Genomic DNA, 27,897 nt, shown 5'->3' on the forward strand with positions numbered 1-27,897 from the left:
GATGGGCTTGGGAAGTGCGAGCGAATCTTCTTCAAATTCATTCAAATTTACTCTTAAAGTGGTGTCATTAATCTAATCATTTGTTGGCTGCTGATGGGAATCAATCTCAAACAAATTGCTTTGGACAAGAACTAGTTCAAAATGTTCCTTTGTTGTAGTTCATATTATTGTAATTGTGACTCAAGTTAAAGAAACTTGATCTTGTCTTGTGTACCTTGTAAACAGGTTCTAACATCTATGAGAATGGATTTTTCAATTGTGACCATATTGTTGATAATAAAGTGTATTAAAGTATTCAATAATTATAATAACTCATCAATTCTAGTAATTTTCTCAACAATACATACTCAACATATGAAATTGTCAACTTCTATTGAGGTTTTTCATTTACCAAAAGAGTAACGAGTAATAAAAGCAATATTTAAAATTGAAGTTTTTCTATTCCCAATATAGAATAGTTGATGACTAAATAAAATACTATCATGGTTGAAATACCAACAACAAAACTAATTCAAAACCGATTCGTTGTTGTATATAAATGCAAAACTTTACCAACAAAGTTTCTTCAAAATAACCCACCATTTCTCCCTTCTTAATAAACTTACTAATAAAACATAATGTAGAGCAAGATCATAACCTTCCATAGTAAAGTAAATGACGGTGCATAAATTAACTTCTTAAATTAACTATGCCCTTTTATTGGGAGACTTATTAGTCCTTTCCTGGGACTATTAGCGATCGATAGAGCGTTGACGGCGTATTAATCTTTTGTTTGACCAAAAATATTGATGTGCATCACAACTTTAACCAAAGTTTTAATATTAGAAAATAATATAAAATTTATTATGTAATTTCTGATTAGACAACAAAGTTGAGGGTCTTATTGCGGGCTTCGCAACTTTCAAGACATTCATGTTTGGGTAAAAGTAAGATATCCAAAGTTTTCAGATATGGAAAGTTTTTGTTATCCAAAGTTTGGTCATATTGTCGACCTGAACATTTTATCGAAAGGTTTATGCAAATGTTTGGTCTACTTTTTATCCAAAGTATTTTAGTTGACAACACATCGCTTCGTGGTGGCAAGCTAATAGCCCATCGCTTCGTGGCAAGATGCATGCACCTGCGTTCGCTGAGCCCGTGCCTCTTTTAAAATACAGATCTCTCCTCTCCCTGCGCCTTGGCTCCATTACCTTCGGGAAAAGCTCTTCTAATTTTTTGGTGGAGTCCAGAAGCTAGCAGCAGTGTTTTCAATACCTCTAGCCATGTCTTCCGGCGCCAGATCCGTGTATTAATGGTCATATCGTTCATGGAACCTTTGATCATCCTACAGGGTGGTTCATTTTGTGCCACCAATAGTTGATCGTCCTACAGGGTGGTTCATTCTGTGCCACCAACAGTCCAATGTTTGATTCTTTCAACCTTTCATTGTTTCCCCCTGTGAATGATCCAGGAAGCTTGCACTGTGGCGGAAACAAAGCATAGAACGGTTTTAAATTGGTCTTCAAGGCCCACTCAAATACTTAATGTATGAAACTCACCTTTTCCTATGGTAACGATTAGCTTGTTTTTAAGTAGAACGCTTTAAATTCATGGGTGTTTAAAGGAATTACGAGAGAGGCGAGGATGTTGAACAGAAGGAGGCACTGCAGAAGGACTAGTCGAGGGAATTCAGGGTCGAAGACTCTAAGTATGTTTTATGTTTGAAGCATGATTTTATTTGATAAGTCCAATCAAATTGCACCTACCTTCATATTATACTCATGTGCTCGAAAGTCTGCAAGGAATTATTGTAACTATTTGAAGCATGCTTTTATTTGATAAGTCCAATCAAATTGCACTTACCTTCATATTATATTGATGTGCTGGGAAACCTGCAAAGAATTATTGTAACTAAGTGCTGAAATTAAGAGTATTGATGTTATTCATGAGAGATGTTATTAATTTTCTTTATATCACTCTCAGTTCGTATGCATTTTTTATTGGCTGAAAGTATAAGAATAAGAGTGAAAGTAAAAGATGGATTAATAATTTGTTAGTGAATAGTGTAAGAATGAAACCAACATATATTCTTTGAACCTTCCGTACATATGCTATCATTATATTATTTGTGGCCTCTAAATCTCGAGATTTAGGGATTTAGTTGTGCTATTTTATGTTATCATTATATTATTTGTGGCCTCTAAATCTCGAGATTTAGAGATTTAGTTGTGCTATTTTATGCTGGCATCCTTATGAAATCTAGAGATTTAGTTGTGCTATTTTATGCTAGCATCCTTATGAAATCTAACAATGTAGTAATATTCACCAAATTGTTGTTGCTAGAATGAATCAGTCCTCAAACCAAATTGTTGTTAGAATGAATCAGTCTTGAAATTTGATCTGTCTTTTGCTGACTAGAGATTTATTTATGTTCCTTACCTCTTTCATATTCATGGACCCATTCATTCCACACCTGGCCTACAGATTCGGTTTTCTATATAGATTCTTTACAAGAGTCTTAGCTACTTATGATATTCAGTTGAGGTTCACACCTATTGTCAGTACCTAAATAGGTGAACGATGAAATAGTTTTGATTCCAATGCACAAGTCTCTCACATAATCCATTTACAGAGCATGCACCTAGCCCCCTCCGTTTCATTCACTGCACGAAGCCGCCATTCACAAATGAACAGATCATGGCTTACCACTGATGAAAGGTAACAAACCTATCATTATATTACTTATACATAAACTCTCCATATACAAAACAATGACAGATTTATATGATAAAATATATGCAAATACTATTTCTCATATATAATATCCAACAGAGACAAAATGAGAGTAACAAAGTGTGTGCTTTGTGATAGATTACAATTAAATTTCCATCTCTATGTTCCGAATGCTCTCTTTCCATCTTTTGCAAGTCTATCACTTCGATATATCAGCGTATGTGTTTCTTGGAGTTTACTCCTCAGCTCCACTTTTTTTTTTTCTTTTTTTTATGCGTGTACCAACGTTACAATCTCTCGTTTTTGCACCTCCACCTATAATGTTCATACTTCCCACCTCACTGCCAATAATTCTCTACAGGTGCAAGGCTTCAAGTTCTTCATGCACTCTTTCTTTCATTGATACCAAAGTTGCATACATAAATATCAAAAGCCAGTATAATACATATCGCACGTCATCATTCCAGCGCAACTCGTGGCAAACTGCATGTCGTCACCTCCCTGGTGTTGGACACAATATTGCCTTTGAAGCTCGAGTTCTGAGTCACTGTCTGAGGGATTATGGATTAATAACCATTCCGAAAGCTACTTGTACATAGAGCTAATTTTAATAATCATTTGAGGCGAGCAATAGAACTCCCGTTGAAGATTGATGTGGCCATCTGAGGGAAACAAAGATCCTGAGATCCATAGCCACAAGCTTGAAGGTTAATGCGGTTGCCTCTGGAAGACAGAAACAAAGATCCATATAAGGCTGAGGAAGGTCACCGAGCCTCTGGTAGGGTTTGAGGTTATGCCAAAGAAATTCGTATGAAGCCATGGATGAAGCAAAGAGAGCCTCTGTTTTCTCGCCGGATTTAAAGGACCTTAAAGGAAAAGCTCTGTTTTCTCTCTGGATTTAAAGGACCTTAAAGGCGTACTGCGCAGCACCCACATGAATTGATGTCAGCTAGCTTCTTTACCGAAAGCACGAGAAATGGTGCACAAATCAAAAAAGGGCTTCATTTGTGCTTGAGGGAGGCCATTCACTTACGGCAAGGACTATTGGGTGCATGCAACACTTGTTGTAAATAGGACGAAAGTGCAAATACCTTAGAGGTCCACTTGCATGCAAGCCTTCAATGAGTATTAATATTCCCATAGTTAATATTCTCATTCATGATGACCATGAATTCCCTGTCAATAATCAGATGCAATGGTCTGTCACGCAGGCACATGTAGAACCCGAGGATTTTTGTTTTATGAGTGTAGCAAAAGATGTGAAACCCCTTGGTATATAGTATCTGGAACAAAAAGTTATTTACTAAATCATTTTGACTAACAAAAGATTTTTAAAAATAAAATTTATACCTCAAATTTTTAATCATTATTCTCAATGGTCGTTAAAAAAAATAAAAATTAACACATACAATAATACTTTAAAGTTATAGGATTTCTAATAATAACAACGAATGATAGTCTGATTTAAAATCATACCTTAACTAAACACCAAATAACACATTAAAAATAAATAAATATTATATAATACTTTAATGCCCACCATTTTTACTCTTTAAAATAAACTTTAAAAACCCACCCCATAACCCATTTACCCAACAATGTTTTTGGCTATCTCATGTTAATGCATTTACAAAAATTTTGAAAGGACGTTGTCGTATATTAAAAGTTCATATAAAGCCCAATGCATTTAATGTATATTTAATTGATGGTTGTGTAATACTGTACCATATAAATAGTAATTATAATTGTTAAAACATCATCTATTAATGTGTAGGTATATAATGGTAGTGTAATAGTGTGTTGTAAATTATAATTATTAATATAAATATTCTTATATATTTATGAGATGTTTTAATAAATATTATTATATATTTATGAGATATCGGTTAATTGGTTTGTGTGAGGTTTAGTTTTTATTAAGTTTAAATTTTATGAGAGGGGTTGAGGATAACAGCGATTTTTGGGGAAATTAAATTATCTCAAGGGGTGTCTAATCTCAAATATGCTTTGCACAATTTTGGTGATTAACATCCCACTTTTAGGAAGATCGTTCTTCTATCCAACCTTGAAATTGGCCCCAACCTAAGGTCAACCTAATTCAGAAAAAATAAATAAAAAATATTGTTGTGAATCATGATTGCAATGCCCAACCTCTATAAATTGGTTAGCATGTAATATTTTTATTATGGTAACATCAGTATGTTTGGGAAACCAAACGTTGTGACTCTAATAGTCTATTATCGTTTGTCACCTTTCTTAATTCTTTCAATTTCTTAATGTCTGGACTTCATTATCCACAATTTCTCCTTAGTTGAATCTCATACTCTTAAACTTTGAAGTTGTAACGAGTTTTAAAGAAGAAAACTTTAATTTACTTTCATTAAAACAATTTTAGGACTTTTTAGTTGTTGGTGTCTTTAGGGTTTGGATTTCATTAAAGATTATGTGTTTATAAGATACTAAAGAAAAGTTGAGAAATAATTGATTTATTTATTATCAAAGACAAAATAATTATGTAAAATTGAAATTGAATAGAAAATGCAAGTTAGTGTAGATAATACAAGCGTAAGTTCTAATGATCTTCATATAAATTTTTGTGTAGATATTTCCTTGATTAGTAATAAATGTCAACTCTAAGGTTGATATTGGCGAGTTTTAGTAATCATTTGTAAATTTTAGTGTTAGCTTATTAGAAATTTGTATCTATAAATGTGAATTATTAAAAAAATTGCATTTTTTTATAGGAGTTATCACGTGTAGGAATCAAAATAGGTTGACGAACATAGTCAAATATTTAAATGTGTATTGAGTTCTCTCAAGATTTGGGTCATGTAAGCCCATCCATGATTTCTTTATCATAAAACTGAGATCCTTGTATTTTAAGTTTAATTTACTATAATTTGAGAATTACTAGTAACAAAAGTTAGGATACTACATAGTGGCTAGTATTCAGTGTAATTCAATGAATTAACAAAAGTTAATGTCACATGTTAATTGCATCGTAGGGCATTTCTTGTTAAATTGCTAACATAAACTCCTCTATTTAGTTTTCCACTAGTTAATTTACTTAATGAAAATGTACTAATTTCAAATTTGCACTACTATGCTAATTCATGTTGTTTTATTGTGTTGATTTATATGTTACCATGGTCCCTAGTACCCACTTGTTAAGAAGTTAGTATTTAAGTGATGAAATTTGGCGTTTGTTTTGGCAATCCTGTCAAACATGACTCATAGTGACAAACAAACTAAAACTAATACGTTAACCATAATTCTATCCACAATGAAAATTTATTTCCTCTTTAATACATTTTCTATTGGGTTGATTAATATGTTACCATGATCCCTAGTTACCCACTAATTGAAAATTGAGTATTTAAGTGATGAATGTTGAGGTTTGTTTTTGGAATTATGAGAAACATTACTCACTGTAACCAACAAGCTAAAACTAATAAGTTAATCATAATTCTATTTGTGATGAAAATTTATTTCCCCTTTGACACATTTAAAAATAGTTAATATATATACACACACACACACAATGCTATATATTTGATATGAGGAATATAATTATTTTGACAATACTGTCAACATCCATTTTTTCACTTGTGGGAATTGAACCTTGGAGTGGAATCCAACGTCTTAAGATAATGCCAATTGACATTTATAGCTTTATGAGTAATATACACATTTTTTTATTGTGTCATTTGTGGGAATTGCATTTGGATGGGGAGGATAACAATTATTCCTTCCAACTACCTAAGAAAAATCTAATTAACATATATAAAATAACACTTTAATGTTGAAAATAAAAAATTGAATTTAGATTGAGAAAATAACGATCATTCTTTCCAACCACCTAAAACAAATCCAATTAACATATATATAAAATAATATTTTAATGTTAATTTTTTCAACCACAATAAATACATTAGGAAAAAATTATATAATAAATAAATAAAATAACATTAAATTGGAAAACAATTTCCCATACTGGTAACCAACATCTAAAGATGACATATCAATTTTGATTTTTTCAATTTTGTGATTTTTTTGAAATCTTCATGAGTAAAGTGATATTAATGCGTTTGGGATATTGTGATGCATTCTGAATCGAGAAGCTTTGAAATATTAATTGAGATTTTTTATTTTGAAATAAATATTAAAGAGTCATATTTATTTTGAAGAGATTGTCATACATTTTATGAATTAGTGGTTTCAAAATGAAAAAATTGTTGCTTCGCTTGTGGGACCCACTGGCTTGCTTTTTTGTCCCTTAGTCTCTTTACTCAATTTCCAAGTTAAGAGTGATATTTATGTTGAGGACATTGCTTTGCTAGTTGGACCCACTCGGTTGCATTTCCCTCGCTTTCAATGGTTTGTCTCTATGTTTATTTTGTAGTGATGTGTCAATTCATGTTTTTGTTTTTGTTTTTCCTTTGTTTTAAAGTATTTAATTTCATGTGGTGGATGGGGCCATAGAATATTAAAGTTTTAAAGTAAGTTATGTCTTTGGTTTACTTAGCTAATGAAAGCTTTGTCTCGAGTTTTTGTCTAAAGATTAGGTATGATTAAGTGTATAAATATATTAATAGTTATTTTTTATTATTATTGATGATTTAGCTATTTGGAATGGTTAATATCATAATGATTTAGATTTAAATTCAAGTAGAAAATATTTATTTTGTACAATATAATTTTATATAATTATTAATGGTAATAACTATTATTACTAGGATAATTATACAAATTAAATAGTTAATAAATATGGATAGATATTAAAATATTTACTTTGTAAAACATTTTACATAGTTAAGATTAAAAATAAATCATAAAATTTAATTAAACTATAATTTTATTTATTTATTTATTATTATTGTTATTAATTATAAAAAAAATTAATATATGAATTAAACACACACACACACATATATATATATAAGAAAATATGTAACAAGATTTTTAATTGTAGAGATTCACTCTTACTTTACCATGGAGATTATTAAATTTCAAATAGGTTTGTCAAAATATAGCATGTCAACATCATTATCTTAGTTTACTAATACTACATGCCCAAAAAATCATAATTCATGTATATATGACACATGAGCATGTGATATTTTTTCAAATTAATCAATTTAATTAAAAGCGAAAAAAGGATAACTATTTTCAAGATAAACCTCAATCTTTAATTTGTATTACTATTAAAAATATTATAAAATATTCCATGGAAGTTAAAACTTACTATCCACCAAATAATTATTAATAAATTAATATTAAATTTCTAAAACACTCTATCCTAAATATTGATTTATTTGTTTCCACATAAAATTATTAAAATAAATAAATAAATAATTTATATATTTAAAATACTATATAAATTCAAAGCATATCATCCAAAAATTAAATAATATATGACAACCAACAAATAGAGCATGCATGCTTATAAAGAGTTAGCAAAGAAGAGTAGAAGGGGAATTGTTCACATATGCGTCTTGGGATGAGCGTGGCCAATATTATCGCTCATGTGCTATCGAGTGGGGATGGAGAGAAGATGAAAATCGGCCACCCTACAAATGACACAAGGCCTTTCTTTAGGAAAACCCGAAAAAACAACTGTATTACCAACCCACATTTCACAACGAAAGAAAACCTACCACTTGTATCATTTGGATGGGCACGATGGACCAGGACGAGCCAGGGAGCCACACCACAACAACCCATACAACTCCAATAACTTAGAGAGAAAAAGGGGAATTGTTCACATATGCCTCCTAGGACAAGCATGGCCAACATTACCGCTCATGTGCTATCGAGTACGCATGGAGAGAAGATGAAAATCAGCCACGCTACAAATGACCCAATGCCATTCTTCAAGCAAACCTGAAAAAACCACTGAATTACCAAACCACCTTTGGTGAGTATACTCAAACACTGAAGGTTTTTGCATTAGATATAAATTCAAACGTTGGAGTCTTCAAGTCATATTTAAGCTCAATAAAAGTAGCTGGTGCAAAAGACTAGATGAAAAAGTAGATAAGCAGATACCAATACCAAAACTGTGTGAAGACAACCATTTCAATAAAAACAATCATTCTATCATTCTTAGACCTGGAAAGTACTTTAATAGTTACATTCCTACTATCTGCATCTAAAATTCTAGAAACCAAAATTGCACCCATCTTACTAATGGTATCCTCATACTTATCAATAATTATTTTCTCCTGTTAACATCTGAAACAATATCACACATTAACATTTTTTAATATATATATCTATATATATATATATATATATATAGATATAATTTTATATAGTTGAATAGTAATATATCATGTATATTAGAATATTTAAATATATATTTAAAATTAATTTATGAATAATTTGAATTATAATTAAATATTTAATGATTACAAATTTGAACTTGGAAAAAGATGAAGAGGAATAAGGTATGTCTATCTTCATTAACTAACTTTTGAAATTATTGTTGGCCACTTTAATTGCTTATTCAATTAAACAACAAAGTGCGACATTAATTGTCAACCCAGGGAAGTCTTGTTATTTCAAAGGCAACTGCGTACTATATGCACTCAATTTTAAAAGCAACAAAAGTTGTAGTACAAACAAATCATGCCCTACTTTAACAAACTGAAGCTCCACTCTGCATTACAGCAATTACACTCTATTGTAGATAACTAAAGAATGCTTAATTCCATTCAAAGAATCATATAATGAAAAAGAATCAATCTGCAAAGGAAAACAATGGTTGTGCTGTAACAGAGAGTCAGGACCCTATCCCCAGAGCGGGAATCTCCAGCACCTGCCTCTGATTAACTAGCTTGCCAATTCACTCTGTAACTTAATCACCGGTGAAACACTCATGAACTACTGTGAATAATACAATAATCAATTGAGAAAGAAACAGAGTTTCAGCAAAGGTATTGTAAACAATATTCAACAAACAGTACTTGTTAACAAGGCATGAATAAAAGACACACTTGACACACTGCAGAAATATAATGGGTGAATCTTGTGATGAAGGTGGGCCCTGTCCTTCTCACAAGATTCCCCAGGAAACAAGAACTAGAAAAAGATGTTCAGAACAAAATTTTATTCATCCATCAATATGTCATATTACAAAAATAATTCCAGTCATGTTCCTTCAGCTAAGCCTTTTTCCACAGTCTGTTTCTCCCCCTCTAATGTAGATGTCTCCTCTTTATAAAGAGGAGACATCTATTACAAAAAGTTTACATTATTTTAACCCATTATACAAAAATAGGGAAATCAATTTCCCGTCAACAAAATGTTGTTACAGTAATGCTGTCTTTAGATCATAGGCGTTACATCCAGTGTAACAGCTTCCTCGGTGATCAGTCTGGTTCCTTTGCTGCTGTCAAATTTAGAACGCAAATCCCAACTGTTTCAGCATCAAGATTCGTGTGCCGTTTTTACTGTTTCAGCAACTACAAAAATAGTCTCCAGGCTGTTTCAGCAACGCGGACTGCACATCATTCTTTAATTGTTCAACATTTAATAATTCAAAGATTAACTATGAAGATGTCGTGATTATATGCTAAATAATTAAACGTATAGTGATGAGAAGAATCATTACATACCTTTGGGATTAATTGGGTTAAAACACTAACAAGGACTTTTAAATGTAAGTTGAAAAGGGTGATATCATAGCAAAATATATGGTAAAAAAGGGACAATATGAGTTCCTAACATCCCCCCCAACTGAAGCAGTTGCATATCCCCATGCAACATTTACTCTGAGTTTGAATCGGAGCACTGGGATGTACAGTGAAAATTACTTATATAGTAAGTATAGAAGGTGCTATCAGTCGAATCTATGAAGCCCTGGACACTCTGTAATCTCTGCCATGCTGCAAGCTCCTCCTTTTTGGACACCTTGAAGTAGGCCTTATATTGTTGTACTGGCAACCAGAGAAGCGGGAAATGAAAATGATAACCCAGCCATTTTTCGCCACACTACTGAACACATTTAACATAATTAGGCACTCGTGAAATTGCTGCATGAAGATTAAGAGGGTTAAAGGGATGGTATTCCCTTCTCTCCTTAGGGAAATGTTCCCAGAACAAATTGTTTGCCTGTATGGCAAGAGGTCCTTTCTTTTTGACATACTGTTGACATTCCTCTAACACTGCTGCCTGTAATTCTCTGATATGCTCAGTCATTCCTGGTTCTCTTATAACCCGATGATGTTCAGCAATGAAAACAACAACATTCTGTGGTTCAGCTCGGATCCACAGAAGGCGATTTTCTTCGTTATGTTTTGCTGAAAGAAAAGTGTTTTGCCACGTGAGCTGATTGGCCATAAAAGAGACCAAGGCTCTAATCTGAATGTCACCAGCCACAAGAATCAAATTAAGCTTTCTATCTTCCGGCATGGCCTCATTATGGAGATAGAGTTCACATAAAAGATTCTTCTCACTGATTGACGCTGCTGCAAAGGTTTCAATAAACTGTTGGGGTGTAGACACCTCATGAGGTCGTCCATCTTTGACTGCTTTTACCTGAAGGAATGCTAGGCGTTCTGCTAGAAACACAGAATAGTTAAAGGATGGTTTCCTGGTGGCCAGAAGTCTTTGAACTAACTCAAAGATAAGAGACAGTCTAGTTTTCAACTCCTTATTTTCCTTCTGCTGTGCATGGAACTGTTCCAGGACTTCCCAATTTTTATATACATGATTATGCCATAATGATTTATGTTCCTGTAATGCCTTTTCTTGCGATAGGGCATACTCTCTTTTCCATATATCGCTGAGTTCTTGAATGCTTAAGGTATGAGTGAAGATAGTCTCTGCACACGGAGATTCAGTCTGGGTAAACACCGTCTTTGCAGACTTTGGTGCAGGATTTTCAGCTTTAACAACTAGGGTAGGCCGGGGTACTTGCGGTTTCTCTTCTTCTTCAGAAATCTTTGAAGGCCCTGCTGGTTCTTGTGTAACAACAGGGCATTCCTTTTTAACTACAACAGGAATAAATGCAGGAGTGGGTCCAGGCAATGGGACTTCGATTACCTTATAACTAGCTCAAGAATAGAGGTCACCACATTGGCTGCACATGTATTCATCATACCGATCCTTATCTGCACTTTTCTCGGCTGCAGATGCTACCTGAGCTAAAGTATACAGATTAAGTTCTTTTTCATAAGCTTCCCTTGCTATTATTAACTCCTGCTTATAAGCCTGAATCTCGGCTTTCAGAAACTCATTCTCTTGTTGAAGGGAAGCTAACGTGACAGGGCCTTCTGTAGCAATTGCAGTCTCTGTAGCTGGTTCAAGTGGATGGGAGGATGGTTGTTTGGTGGCAGCTTCATTATTTATATCTCCAGAAGGTGGTTCTTGTATGAAAACTACTGGGCCATCAGCTAGTTCTATAATAGCTATATCCTCCTGAACATGCGAATTTTGCATATTAGCCAACTGAGTGGCTAGTTCTTTTGTAGCAGCTATAGTTTGTGCAGTATCCTAGGTATCTACAATTTTCTCATGGGCAGGTGGCTCTTGTGTATCAACTATTGAGTCAGTAGCAGCCAAGTCTTGCTCCGTTTCCTAGTCATGGTCATCAACAGGTGGTCCTTATGTGACACTTGTTGAGACAGTAGCTGATTCAGCTATATGTTGATTATCCATTTCCTGTTTATCAGCAGGTGGTTCTTGTGTAACACCTGCTGAGTCAGTAGCTGCTACGTCCTGATGTGTTTCCTGATCATGATCATCAGCAGGTGGTTCTTGTGTAGCACCTGCTGGACTAGTAGCTGGTTCAAGTGGGACAGCTACCTCTAGGTCATCTAACTTTTGCTCCTCAGCACCTGTTGATTCAGTAGCTGGCTCTTGTGGGGCAGCTACCTGTAGGTCATCTATCTTTTGTTCCTCAGTAGGTGTCGAGTCAGTAGCTAGTTCCTGTGTAATAGCTACATCTAGGTCGTCTATCTTTTGCTCCTTAGCAAGTGGTTCTTGTGTAACACCTGTTGAGTCGGTAGCTGGTTCTTGTGTAACAGCTACATGTTGTACATCGTCTTGGGTGTATACTTTTGTTAAATTAGTAGCTGGTTCTTGTGGAGCAACTGTGTCTTCTGAAAGGAATGATGTCACAAAATCCTGGACATTTTGTATTTCGGTACCCGAGGGTGAGGAAGGTAAGGATTCGGGGTTTGGTGGGGTACGGGGTTTTAGGATAATGGGTGGGGAATTTGGGGTGGGGGTCTCTGTTGCTGCTTCAGAAGACGTCCTCCTTCGTCTTTGAGGTAAGGAGGCAGGAAAAATAATGGTTTTTCTTTTATGGATGGCCTTCTCTGGGGTAGGAGGGACATCAGAGGTAATAGCTTCTTTAATTGAGGCCCTTGTTCATCTTTTTGATGAAGGAACAACCGTTTCTTGCCTTTTTCTTTTCCTTTTCAGCTTAGCTAGGGGAATGTCGTCGTCTGAATCATTTCTGGGGATATGGACAGTGGGAGTGGATGATCCAGGTAAATTGCGAGATGGGGTTGATGTAATGGCGGGGTTAATTGGACTAACTGTCACGGATGGCTGAGAATTTTCAGCATTCACTTGGGGAGTTTCGGCTGCTACTTGATAAGTTTCGGCAGTTTCTTGAGGATTTTCGGCTGCTGGTTGAGTAACTTCAGCAGCTTCCTGGGGGTTTTCAACTGCTGGTTGAGGGATTTCAGCAACTTCCCGAGGTGGGTTATTAAGGAGAGGAGGATTCTGTAGGGAAAAGCCCCTCAAGTTTAAAAGCTGGACCAAGCGATGGTGGGTAAGGGAGAGGAGTGGGTACCTTGCATCCTTGGAATAATGTGACATATTCTTTAGACACCCAAGCAGATAGTATGGCATATTTAATAAACGACCATGTCTTAAATGATTCAACAACATAAAGTCATGCTGGTACACTACCTGGTAACGTCCTTCGCAGGTGAGGTAGTGCTTGACAAACTCTGCAACCTTTGGCCATGGAGCTGGTAATGAATGTAGTGCAACACCCCTGCCTTTTGGTTCGACCCACTCCCCAGGTAGAAGAAAATCTTGCTGTGCGTTCAGAATTATGTGTTTACGGCTAAACCAACGGATGCCATTGGCTGGTAATCCTGAAACCTGTGCTATATCCTCCTCTGTTACTGGAATTCGCACTCCCCGAATAGTAGAATAACCTTCCTTTAAATTACATGTGAATTCCAGGACTTGCTGAGAATCAAATTCCTGGAGCCTTCAGAAGTAGTCCACCCAACCTGCTTGCAGAAAAATTTGATATGCTTCTGGGTGTAGTTCCAATAGAGCCGTTGAACCATGTTCATTTCGAATAGCGTTACCTCCCATAGTTACTGGTTCGGTAAAATGCACAATACAGAGCCGAGTTACCGCAGCCGAGACAGAGTAAGATATTGCAAATGAGGTTATGACATAATAAGACAGAGACGGGGTGATGAGACTCGGTCGTGATAAAAAACGACGGTGATTGGCATATCGGGTAATGATTGCAAAATTTTGATATTCCCCCCAACTGCGGCTAAAATGATAAGTTTTGAATGTACGGCGATTTTGGCAATCATATCAGAATCTTCTCATTAACTATAGTTTAATATTTACACATAAACACGCATACCTCACGTTTTACCTTCGATTGTTGTGCTGAAAGTATATTTTTGTCGTTTAGTAGATCACCAATGGTTATGGGAAAGGGTTGTAAGATATGAGGGTATTTATATAAAAGGCTTTCTCTATTCACAGGAGGTAATGGTGAAGGAACACAATTATCAGGATGAATGGCTGATTCTCTCAAATGGAAAGTGTTATGTATTGATCGTTTTTGAGAGAAGTTGATGCCTCAATTACGGAAAAATGGGAAAATTGGCACTTTTTCGGAAAGATGGAAAAATTTGGTGTTTCGGCAACGGGGAAATCAGTGTATCAGCAATGGAGAAAATGGAGAAAAGTTGGTGTTTTAGCAACGAAGAAAATAGGCAAAGATTAGTGTTTCAACAACGGGAAAAAGAGATGTTGCTGTTAAAGAAGAATAGGAAAATGTTGCTGAAGGGTAGTATGAGGGGATGGATCATGGATTGAAGTGGAATGGCAATGTTTCCCAAACTGAAACCTGATCCTGCTTGTAATACAATTATTCCTTCAACCAGCCTCCGAATCTAAGACCTGCAAAATAAATTGTAATATGGTAGCCCTTGACAGGGATTATTAGTTAAGTAATCTAATCTAATAATAATACAAGAATATATAATGCAGAGATTAAGTGCAATGAGGGGCAAGAGGCTCCCCCAAAAAGATGTAATGTGAATCTACCATGCAAGTGGCCTTAAAATCCTCCTTAGAAATTGGTTGCTGGTACAGACGAAGCCGATACCCATTTACTAACAATGGAGTTCTAGAACCATCAATTGTTAGGAGCCTTACTGTTCCATTGGGAAAAATAGTATCTATCTCGTAAGGTCCCAACCACCTTGTTCGTAGTTTCCCTTGAAAATTTTCAAACCTGGAATCATATAATAAAGCCCAATTAACTTTTTGGAACTACTTATGCTTAATATTTTTGTCATGCCACCTGGTTCTTTGCTGCTGAATCATAGTTGTTTGATGGATGGCATCCAACCTTTTTTCATCCAATTCCTGCAACTGCTGCAACCTAGCTGTCTGTGCATCAGTCAAATCAAGGTTAACAGCTAAAGTAGTTCTTAAGGTTTTAATTTCAAATTCCACAGGAAAAACAACACTTTTACCATAAACCAATTCATAGGGTGAAAAACCTGTAGTGTTCCTCCAAGTAGTTCTGTAAGCCCATAATGCCTCAGGCAGTCTTTGAGACCAATCTTTCCTATTCTCCTTCACAGTTTTTGTTAAAATAGCTTCTATGACTTTATTTGTACTTTCCACCTGACCATTAGCTTGGGGGTGGTAAGGTGTAGTCATTTTATGATTGATATGATATTTTTGAAGCATAGCTTTAAAACCATGTGAATTGAAAGGAGGTCCTCCATCTGTGACTAGTTCTCTAGGCACCCCAAATCTAACGAAGATTTCTTCAAATAAAAAGGTTAAAACGGATTCTTCATTAGCATGAGGGTTCAATGGCATTTCATCTCTATGATTGGGTTGGCCCATTCTCTAAAAACTGTCGCAGGCCTTGACATACTTCTTTGCATCCTTGAAAAGTGAGGGCCAATAATAACCCATCCTGAGAATTTTATGTGCTGTTCTCTTATCAGCAAAATGCCCACCACAAGGGCCATCATGACAAACCTTCAATATATCATAAACCTCATCTTCTCTAATGCATCTTCGGATCTCCTGATCAAGTCCTGTATGAAAAAGACACCCACTTATCTAGCTATACCTAGCACTTTGTTGAATGATCTTTCTTTTCTCCCTATGTGATAGGTGTGATGGTAGCTTCCCTGCAACCAGATAATTGGCAATGTTTGCATACCATGGTGAGTGAGCAGATACTGCAAACAAGTATTCATTAGGAAAGGAATCATCTACTGGAGTATTATCATCAGTTTTTATCCGAGAAAGGAAATCAGAAACTACATTTTCTTTACCTGGTCGATCCACAATTGTAATATCAAATTCTTGTAGTAACAATAACCACCTGGTAACTCGAGCATTTGTAACAGATTTATTCATTAAATACTTGATAGCCGAGTGGTTAGTATGAACAAAACTAGGATAACCAGTAATGTAATGTCGAAATTTATTAATAGCATAAATAACTGCTGAAAATTCTTTCTCAGTAACTGTGTAATTAAGCTTAGCAGGGGTCATATTCTTACTAATGAAGTAGATAGCATAAGGAAGATTGTTTTCTTCTTGACCCAAGATAGCTCCAATTGTAGTATCCGAAGCATCAAAGGATATATGAAAGGGAAGTGCCCAATCCGGTCCCCTCAAAATAGGAGCTGTAGACAACTGATGCTTAAGTTCATCAAATGCTTTCTGGCAGGCATCAGTCCACTTAAATTCAACATTTTTCATAAGTAACACAAACAAAGGAGAAGCTATTTTAGAATTTTTTTTGATAAATCTCCTGTAATATCCAGCATGTCCTAAAAAAATTCTTACATTAGTTTGTGTTTTAGGAATAGGAAGGGTCTGAATTACCTGTACTTTGGATGGATCCACTTGAATCCCAAGGAATGAAATGAAGTGTTCTAGTACAATTCCTTCGTTCATCATCATATGACATTTTTCGGTACTCAAGGAAAGATTAGCTTGTATGCATTGTTTAAGTACTTTCTCAAGGTTTTGTAGTGTAGCTTCAAAATTCACACCATAGGGAGTGAAATCATCCATAAATATCTCCAGAGAATCATTAAGCATATCAAAAAAGATTCCTATTACTGCTCTTTGAAACGTTGCTGGAGCATTACATAGTTCAAATGGGAGAACTCTATAAGAAAAAATCCCCCAAGGACTAGTAAAAGTGGTCTTCTCTTGATCTTGAGGTGCAATTCTGATTTGGTTATATCTACTAAAACCATCTAAAAAGGAAAAGAATTTCTTTCTTGACAGGCTGTCCAACACCTGGTCAATAAATGGCAAGGGGAAATGATATTTTTGGGTGGCTTTATTTAAGGCTCTATAATCTACACACACTCTCCACTTCCCATTTTTCTTCGGTACTATTACCAATGGAGAAACCCATTCACTGTTAGATATGGGGTATATAAACCTTACATCAAGAAAATTTTGAAGTTCTTCCTTAACAATTTCCCTCAAATTGGGATTCATTTGCCACTGGGGTTGACAGACTGGTCGAGGCCCCTCCTTGATATAGATACAATGAGTACATAATTCAAGAGAGATCCCCTTCATGTCTGTGTAGTTCCATGCGAATGCTTCCTTGTTCTCACAGAGCAACTTCATTAGCTGTTGTGTTTTAGCATCTGATAAATTGGGGTTTATGTTTAATGTTTTGCCAGGTTCAATTTCTACTGTTATGCTTTTAGAGGAAATAGCAGTTGATGTTTGAGGTAAATTTTCAGATTTAAGCTTTTGTTGTGTTTCATGATCCAGAATTGCAGTTAACTGATTATGTGCTTCAGAAGTAACTGAGGAAGGTTCAGAAATAAAATTACTAATTACTTCATCTTCTGTGGTATCTTTAAGAGTTAAGGCTTGTCCAATGGTCAAAATGGGTTGAGTATCATTATCCTCATAGTCTAGCCATACAGAATCATCATTGTTGATCATAGGTGTAGCATGAGAGTACAACGTAAGCTGCTTAGTTTCACATCCATTAGAAATTGTCATTGAACTTGATCTACATCTGATAAAAGCATCTTCTGTAGCCAGCTAGGGTATCCCCAAGATCAGAGGATGCCCCCCCAACTTTGCTTTAGTTTGTAACACAACAAAGTCAGCTGGGTAATTCCAGGATTCAACTGAAATGATCAGGTCTTCAATAACCCCCTTTGGTTTGATTGTGGAACGATCAACTAATTCCAGGATAGTTGGTGTCTCTCTAATTACATTTTCCAACTGTAACAGCTGTGCAGTTTCAAGGGTCATAATATTTATAGCAGCACCTAGGTCTACTGGTACTCATGAAACAATAGTTTTTCCAACTTGTACTGTGACCATGGGGTGACCAGGGTCACCATATTTTAGAGGGGGAACTTTTCCTAACATTAAAGCAGCTAGATCTCCCATCACATGAACTGTAAGAGGATATTTAGCCTTCATACTAGGTTTCTTAATGCAAATGTATCTAACGGTTCTGGCATAGATTGGCACATCTCTGAGTGCTTGTAAAAGTGGAATTTTAACGTACAAATTCTGCAATTCCCCTAAAAGGTTAAAAGTAGGTGGCTCAGGTGTCTTAGTGAGAGCCAAACGCTTAGGGAATGGTGGTTCTGCTGTTTCAGCAGTTCCATTAGAGGATGGCTTGACTGTTTCAGTAGTTTTATTAGAGGATGGCTTGACTGTTTCAGCATCCTTATTAGATGATTTACTCTTTTCTGTTTCTTCTTTATCAGAGTCGGAAGAAGTAATATCATTTATAATTGGCTCGACTACTCTCTTAGATCATAAATGAATATCATTACATTGCACAAGAGATGTAGGCAGGTTTTGAATGTCGATAACTTGCACAACTTTATTATTATTAGGGTTAGGGTTCGGTTGTACAGGCAGCTGAGGCTTCATGGTCTGATTATTCGGTGGGGTACCTGATGGGAGAGAAAGTTGTTGCTGGAACTGAGGAAATTGGTTTGTGAATGGAGTTTGTTGAGCTCTCTAGTTTGGGTTCCACTGGTTAAAATAAGATTGTTGTAGAAGCCAGGGAGTCCACATTGCAGGGTCCATAAAGGGAGGGTTTATTTGCTGCATGGGTGGGAAGTTCATTTGATTAAAGGGTGGGTATTGCATTTGGTTAAAGGGCAGGTAATTTTCTTGATTAAAGAAGGATAATTATTCAAAGATTAAATGGAATACTAGATTTTGTACCTTGTCCTTGTGGTTGCCATTGCCTCCTTTGTGTCAGCAGATAAACTACTTCAGCTTCCTCCTCAGTTGGTTGTAACGCTGCTTTTATCCCCGGTAAAGAGGGACATTGTTGAGTTTCGTGGTCCTTTTCACAAATGGTACAGATTGGTACCTTGTCCAGTGGGCATTCCCTAAATGGGTGTTTTTCTTTGCATTTAGGGCAGAAAATGGCCAAAGCAGCTTCTGCCTCTGCCTGCTTCTTTTTAACCTACAAGGTGTCAACCTGTGAAGCAAAAGAACTTAACATTTCAGTCTTGAATTCCTCAAGTAGATTACCTATTTCAGCTCTTGTTGCTCCTCCACTGGATGATTTCTGGACCCTTGAATAAGTACTATCCTTGCTCTTTGATTTATTTGCAACTCCTCTTGAACACCTCTTGCAGAGGTTAACAATTTCGTCATACAATTCTTTAGATATATCCCCTTTACCAAGCATATTTAACATATCTAAACAATCATCCCTTACCCCTTTCAATAATATTATTTTAAGAATATCTTTACTTACATCAGGGTGCTCAGATCTCTGCAGATTATACTGGAGTCTTTCCACAAAGTCCTCTAGATTTTCATCCTCCTTCTGAACCATCTTGAATAATTCCTCCCTTTTTTCTCTCATCCGGCAATAATCTTGGTATTTGGCCAGAAATTTCTCCTTCATCTGATCCCATGTTGTGATCACATGACCTCCCAAGATTATAAACCATATTAGTGCATTTCCTTTTAGTGTTGCTGGAAACAATTTTAACTTTTGAGAATTATTAACATAATCATAATTTCTGCACAATATATCAAATTCAAAAAGAAACTCATCAGTGTCTTCAGAGGATAAACCATGGAAGTTAGGTAGGGATGAGAGTGGAATATTCTTCATAGGAGTTGTACCTCTAGGAAGTTCCTCAATAGGAAATTCCAAGGTGGAGAGAGAATTCTCACCTCTTCCTTCACCTCTACGTCCTCCACCAAAGATTCCTTCATTGTTTCCATCCATTGGTTGCTTTCCTGATGCACTTGCTCGATCTTCAGTGTTTTCCGTTGGACTCTCAATGTCCTGAACTAGTTCCTCAACTTTAATATCTTCTATTGTTTCTTCAATTTCAATATCTTCTACTGGTCCTTCAACTTCCTCCATTGGTTCCTCGGTATGTTCTGCTATTTCTATAATCCTTTCAGGTCCCAGTACTTCCTCTGTTTGATAGTCCGTTTGGAGGGAGTGCTGAGTCTGTGGCCTCTAAGAGCTTATCCTCTGGGATCTCTCAACTTTTGAAATAATATCATCGATGAAAGTCTTTCTTTCTCCTCTTCCTTTTCCCTTGCCACCTGTAGGACTATTTTTCTTGTGTCCTATCATGCATCCTGCATATCTACAAGGAAATCATCAGTACTTTTAAAATCTATAATTGCCTTCCCCGACAACGGTGCCAAAATGGTTGTCACTTTAATTGCTTATTGAATTAAACAACAAAGTGCGACATTAATTATCAACCCAGGGAACTCTTGTTATTTCAAAGGCAACTGCGTACTATATGCACTCAATTTAAAAGCAACAAAAGTTGTAGTACAAACAAATCACGCCCTACTTTAACAAACTGAAGCTCCACTCTGCATTACATCAATTACACTCTATTGCAGATAACTAAAGAATGCTTAATTCCATTCAAAGAATCATATAATGAACAAGAATCAATCTGAAAAGGAAAACAATGGACGTGTTGTAACAGAGAGTCGGGACCCTATCCCCAGAGCGGGAATCTCCAGCACCTGCCTCTGATTAACTAGCTTGCCAATTCACTCTGTAACTTAATCACCGGTGAAACACTCATGAACTACTGTGAATAATACAATAATCAATTGAGAAAGAAACAAAGTTTCAACAAAGGTATTGTAAACAATATTCAGCAAACAATACTTGTTAACAAGGCATGAATAAAAGACACACTTGACACACTGCAGAAATATAATGGGTGAATCTTGTGATGAAGGTGGGCCCTATCCTTCTCACAAGATTCCCCAGGAAATAAGAACTAGAAAAAGATGTTCAGAACAAGATTTTATTCATCCATCAACATGTCATATTACAAAAAGAATTCTAGTCTTGTTCCTTCAGCTAAGCCTTTTTCCACAGTCTGTTTCTCCCCCTCTAATGTAGATGTATCCTCTTTCTAAAGAGGAGACATCTATTACAAAAAGTTTACATTATTTTAACCCATTATACAAAAATAGGGAAATCAATTTCCCGTCAACAAAATGCTGTTACAGTAATGCTGTCTTTAGATCATAGGCGTTACATCCAGTGTAATGGCTTCCTCGGTGATCAGTCCGGTTCCTTTGCTGCTGTCAAATTTAGAATGCAAATCCCAATTGTTTCAGCATCAAGATTCGCGTGCCGTTTTTACTGTTTCAGCAACTACAAAAATAGTCTCCAGGCTGTTTCAACAACGCGGACTGCACATCATTCTTTAACTATTCAACATTTAATAATTCAAAGATTAACTATGAAGATGTCGTGATTATATGCTAAATAATTAAACGTATAGTGATGAGAAGAATCATTACATACCTTTGGGATTAATTGGGTTAAAACACTAACAAGGACTTTTAAATGTAAGTTGAAAAGGGTGATATCATAGCAAAATATATGGTCAAAAAAGGACAATATGAGGTCCTATCAATCAAATGTATAAACTAAAATCTTATTTTATAAACCAAAAATCCAAATATATCAAATTAATTACATTATATTAAATTATTATTATCATAAAACTTTTATACCATTATATATTTAGGCATTAACACCTACTTTATATATATATATATATATATATATATATATATATATATATATATAAATAAAAAAACAAAATCTTAAAAAATACAACCAAAAGTTAATATAATATTTAATGATAATTAAATATGTTTAAAAACAACATTTGCTCAATACATTTTAATGCATAAAGTTATTCAAAACACAAAAACAAGCACATAAAATAGACCCAAAATCAAATCTAAACAATAATTAACTACCTTAATTCAATATACTAATGACTCACATGGTTGAGAAATGAAAAATCTAAATTGTGGTTAGCTTTGACATTCACTTACCATAAGGGAGTATAATAATTAAATATGTAATCAATAATAATATTTGTAGTATGTGTAGTATGATAGTTTGGTTGGTTTCATTTAAGTTAGAAGTTATGTTCTGAGAAAAATTATAAATTAAATTGATATATTTTAAATTAATAATAATTAATAGACAAATTGATATGCTAATAAATTGAGATGTGAAGTGGATAAATCAATTGTTTGCTTACGTACAAGGACTTGCATAAATTTTTGTGGGCAGTAATTATTTTTTTTGTAAGTAAAGGGCATTTTCATTATGTTAAAATTACAAAAAGTACAATATTGGGAGATTTGGAGCTCAGTGTATACTGGCTCTAAGCATGGCCTTTTGAGAAAGAAAACATATGATGTAGACAAAATTGGTGAGGTTTCTACTCCTAGGGGAGAAACCAGAAAACCTCCCTGTGCTGATAGTCCAACAAAATGAACAAAAACATGGTAGCTAGGCAACACCACGTTGAGAGGTTGGCTGGTAAAAACAAAATTCATGAGAAAAGGAGAATTAGCCACACTACTATGAAAAAAAAACAACAGGAACATGAGGCAAGACGAGTAGGAACGATACCTTGAGAGACCTTGCATTCCACCTTAATGCTCTGGGGGATCCTCCTCAAACATGGGGCACGACTTGTAGAAGTCTAGGTTGTTAGGCAAAGGGAGCTATGAGGAGGTTGAGCGACTGGTAGAAGAGTGGAATTCAATAGGTCATTGAATGGAGTTAATGACTTGGCCTCTAATCCCATTGAACAAGCAACTGGGGTCATCACCTAAGCTGCAGGAATGACCCACACCCTATGGATATGACATCTAATCGCAACAAGGTTGACAATTATGAGGAGAGGGGCCGTGAGGCCTGGTGTGAGGAGCACATGTGGGTTCTGGAGAAAAATGAAAATTGTGCACCCTATTAGTTGGGGAATCAGACCCATGAAGTTTGATGTGCATAAGATGAGAAATTTGCGATAGGAAGTCTTTGCATGATGGAGGTGACATTCCAAATCCAACACATGTCCCTCAAGAAACACATTAATGTCTTCTTGATCTTGGTAGTGTTGTCCCAATACATTATGCGAGGCCTAGAGGTGGTCTTCCGAGATTTGAAACTCGCGATCTTCGACATCACCCACCATGCATCTAAAGAGGTGGGGAGTTCTGTTATCTAAATGCTCATCTCCTTGCCCATGCCAAGAAGGGTGAGGAGGTTAGCCTCGCCCATGCCCTCCTTTCTTGGACCTTCCTCGCTCTCGCACGATGGTTACAAAGTAGCAAAACGAAAGGGTTTGAGATAGAGTTGAGAGACCTACTTCTCTTGAGTAACAAAATTGATGCACTGGATGTTATTTTCCATCAATTTAATGGAGGATGGAGAACTATAGAGGTCAATTGGAGAGGGAAAGTGCTTAATGAGATTTAATTGCCGGAGGGAGGTGGATCTGACACTGCTCCCTCGCTCCCTTCTTGAGGCATTATGGGAAGTCGACTTGATGTGTCACCAAAACCCCATCTCAGCATGGATGTATCACCTTCCTTAAGTGCATGGAGGTATTGTTCATATAGACTACCATGCATATTCGATGGCTTGAGATCCTGTGAGGCTAATGCTTGGCACTAGAAGGCTCAATTTGGAGAGTGGGGGGGTGGGGGCCACTTCCCTAATTGGAAGTCAACCCTCAATCCCTTTGTTGGCCAAAAAGTCTAATAGTGAGCTGGATTTCCACCTAGCATGGGATAAGATGATAGCTTCCTGAAGGGATGCGATTTGGGTTAGGTGTTGAGATCTGAGATCAAGCCTCCAACCAATTGATCATTTGGTGGGTGGAGAATTGGCTTGTACTTGCTTGGAAAGTTGAATTATCACCTAAGAGTTCTCTTAGGCAATGAGAGGAATTAACTGGAAATGTTAGGCAATATGGAGTCCCTGAACTAATGCTTCCAGTTATGTTGCATTATTTATTTCATGTCCTATGTAGCCACAACAAATACTTATGATTTCCCCTTTTTTGTTGTCAATTGATCTACTGATTCCAGCCTCACTTGGATTGCCTTTTGAGGCTCCATTGGAATTCATTTTGAAGTGTATATCAAGGGTAGGGGCCCAAGAGTTAGGACTAGGAGACAAGGGTGGCGGGTGAGGAGGGATAAGAGGGGTGGAAGTATGAGTGAAGTTCCACTAGTGGAGGATTGAAATTTCTAGGGGGTGAGTGGGGAAATCTTTTGCATCCCCATTATGGAGGAACACTGTCTCTTCCAATTGTTTGCATAGTTGGAGCCAAATGTCATGAAGATCTTTAGATTTCCCAACAAATAAGTGTCGATTGTGTTATTTTGAAACTAGGAGCCTAGGGGATAATGTCCATAGCTTATTGAGGAAGATTTGTTTTTACGGTCTTTTCGTCTGGATTATAGTAACTGGACTATATCTGCAAGGTAAAAAACCGTCTTATAGAATCCTAGAGAAAATCTAGTCCATAGAGTATTGGCTAGCTCACATGAACCCAGAAGGTGCTTAGTGGATCCCGAGTGTTGTTTGCAGATGCAACACCATGATGGGCCTGAAAATCCTCTTTTTAAGAGGTTCTCCCATGTGAGAATTCATCTCTGAGAAACTAACCATAAGAAGGTGGTGAATTTGGGCTAGAGATCGGTCATTCACAAAGCTTTCCAAGTAGGGCTAGGATCCATAGGAGGAGATTTCCGGGTGAGAGAGTAAGCCTCCTTGATTGAGAAATATCCAATTGGCTTGTACCCCCTTTTGGGAGTAGATTTCCTGTGTGATTTCTTGAGTATCCTTCTGGAGAGTTTCTGCCATAGAGGGAGAGGGTCCACCTGACGATCCTTTGTTTTCCATTTGACTAGATGGATCCACTTTCTAAAGGGATCAGAGCTCCCCCCATTCCAATAATAGCAGACTTGAGTTCTTCCTTTGAGGAGGGTGGAATGATTTATATAGGGGATTTGGAGACTCAACTCGAGGATTAGGATTTTCGTCCATGAATCCTTGCAAAATCTAGTTGATTCGAAATTTCTTATTTCCGAAAAGAAGTGTGCTTGGACGAATTATTTTTTGTCGCTGGCCAAGTTCCAAATTAGAGATCCTTTCTTAGTGAGAGATATGTGAATCAATTTTTTCCTTTCTTTGTTGCTGGCATATTTTCTGTGCGAGAGGAGGTCCCATGGGTTCATGGAGTAGTTGACCCATTTCCACCAAATTTTTGCATTGATGGCTTCATTAATGAGCCTAGGATCTTGCAAGCTCAATCCTCCTTCATATTTTTCTAGACATAGAGTGTCCCATTTGACCAAGGGCCACTTTTTCTTTTCGTCATTTCCTCCCCATAAAAAGGATCGTTGGAGGGATCTAATTCTTTTTAAAACCAATTTGGGAATAGCTGGGACAAATAAGATGTATAGGGGTAGGGATTGGAGCACCTATTTAATGAGGATAAATCTTTTGGTTATGTTTAAGGAGTGAAAGGTCTAGGTGAATAGGCAATGATTCAATTTGTCCAGGGAATATCGACAAGAGAAATGCTTGATAGTTGAGTTAGTGAGAGGAACTGCCAAATATTTGGATATAATAGAGGAAGCCTCGAAGCGAATAATTATTAGGATGTTTCTTTGGGTGATGGGAGGATTGTTAAAGACGAATATTGAGGAATTTTCCTAATTTATGAACATGACTGAGGCTTCAGTGAAGAGGTTAAGGATTTCCTTGATAGATTTGGATTCTTGGAATAATGGGTGGTTCATTAGAAGAGTATCGCCCATAGATTGTTAAGGAGTTTGAGGGGGGTTTTTAGAGAGAGATAAGCCTTTTATTCCTTTGATGCGTGTTTCTTTCAGGCTTCTTCCTAGTCCTTTAGCCATGAGAATAAAGAGGAAGTGAGAGAGTGTATCACCCTTACTTGATGCCCTGAGACAACGAGAAGGGGCTAGAGGGGTTTCCACTGACCAAGATGGAAAAGAAGCTCAAGGATATTAGGGGAGAGGATCTAGCTTATCCATTCTTCATAGAATTTGAAAGATTTGAGGATGTATTCCATGTAAGACCAATTAAGTTTTTCAAAGGCTTTGTAGAAGTCTAGCTAGAGGAGTGTGTCAGGCTTCTTCAAAGTTTTTAGGGAATGCATAATTTCAAGGGTATGAATGATTCCATCAAGGATTTGACATCCTTTGACATTACCAGTTTTCTCTGGGGAAATGAGGAGAGGGAGAATAGGCTTGAGGTGATTTACTATGACTTTAGTGATAAGTTTGTAAACAACATTGCATAAGGCTATGGGAAAAAAATTACCTAAGGAGGAAACATTATCTTCCATTGGAATAAGAGTTAAGAATGTGGCATTGAGAGTAGGGAGAATGCTTTGGGTGGAGCAAGATTCTTCGATGATCTCAAGGACTTCATCTTGTAGGAAGTGCCAATAGTGCTTAAAGAAGGAGAGTGTGAATCCATTAGGGCCAAGAGCTTTGCCTCTTTCCATTTGGTTCATGGCATCATGGACTTCAGCACTAGAGATCGACCTCGTTGGAGCTTTATTGTGGGCCTCTATTACCAAGAGGGGAATGTTGGTTATGATCTTGTTAATTTCATATGATCGGCAAGGCAAGGGATCAATGAGAAGATCTCAGTAGAAGTGCACTAGGACATCCTCTATTTATTCCTAGGTTTTAGTGTGGTCACCATTTTCCAATTAGAGAGAGGTTATTCTATTATTGGACTTGTGCTAGATGGTCGAGCAATGGAAAAAGGAGGTGTTCCACTCTCTTCTTTGAGTTGGTTGATTTTGGACTTCTACTTCTAATACATTTCCTCTTGTTTGTAGTGTTCTTCCGGTTTGGAGATCAAGGAAGTTTCATGGTCCTTTGAGTCTTTGGTCCGGTCATTGGTGATGATGTCCTATTAAAAAGCTTCCATTTACTTCTCAAGTCTGTGCTTCTCTTGGAATATATTGTCGAACTCCTATCTATTCCATTTTTTAAGATGAAATTTGATTTGTTTGAGCTTTTACTAGAAGATGTACATCTTAGATCCCTATTTGGGTCTAGAAAAATCCCACTAGGATTGAATCTTGGACATGATGGAGGTTTCAGTGAGCCAAAATTTCTTGAATATGAGAGGTTTCTTAAGAGATTTACCTAGATTTTTCCAGGACATGCAGATGAGCTAATGGTTAGACCCTGTAGCTGGGAGGATCTCGACCATGATTTGTTGTCCAACTGTGATGAGATGTTTCGAGACTAGAAATTGATCAAGGCATAAAGCTATATGTGCCTTGCCTCCTCATTTGTTTCTCCATGTGTATAGACCATTAGTAGTTTGAAGATATATTAAATCATTCTCCTCAATGAAGTTTTTGAAGTCTTTTGACTTTGGTTCCAGAGTTCTCCTACCTCCTTTTTTCTCTTTTAGATTGGTCATCATGTTAAAATCTCTACCTATTATCCATTTTTATGAATCCAACTTTGTTTAGAGGGTGTTCAGGTGCTGCAACATTGTCATCTTACATGCCTAAATGTGAGGGTCATAGACATTTGAAA

The sequence above is a fragment of the Pinus tabuliformis genome, chromosome 9, assembly GCF_031772625.1.
Source record: "Pinus tabuliformis cultivar Carrire ecotype Pingquan chromosome 9, CPIR1, whole genome shotgun sequence".
NCBI classification, from domain to species: Eukaryota; Viridiplantae; Streptophyta; class Pinopsida; order Pinales; family Pinaceae; genus Pinus; species Pinus tabuliformis.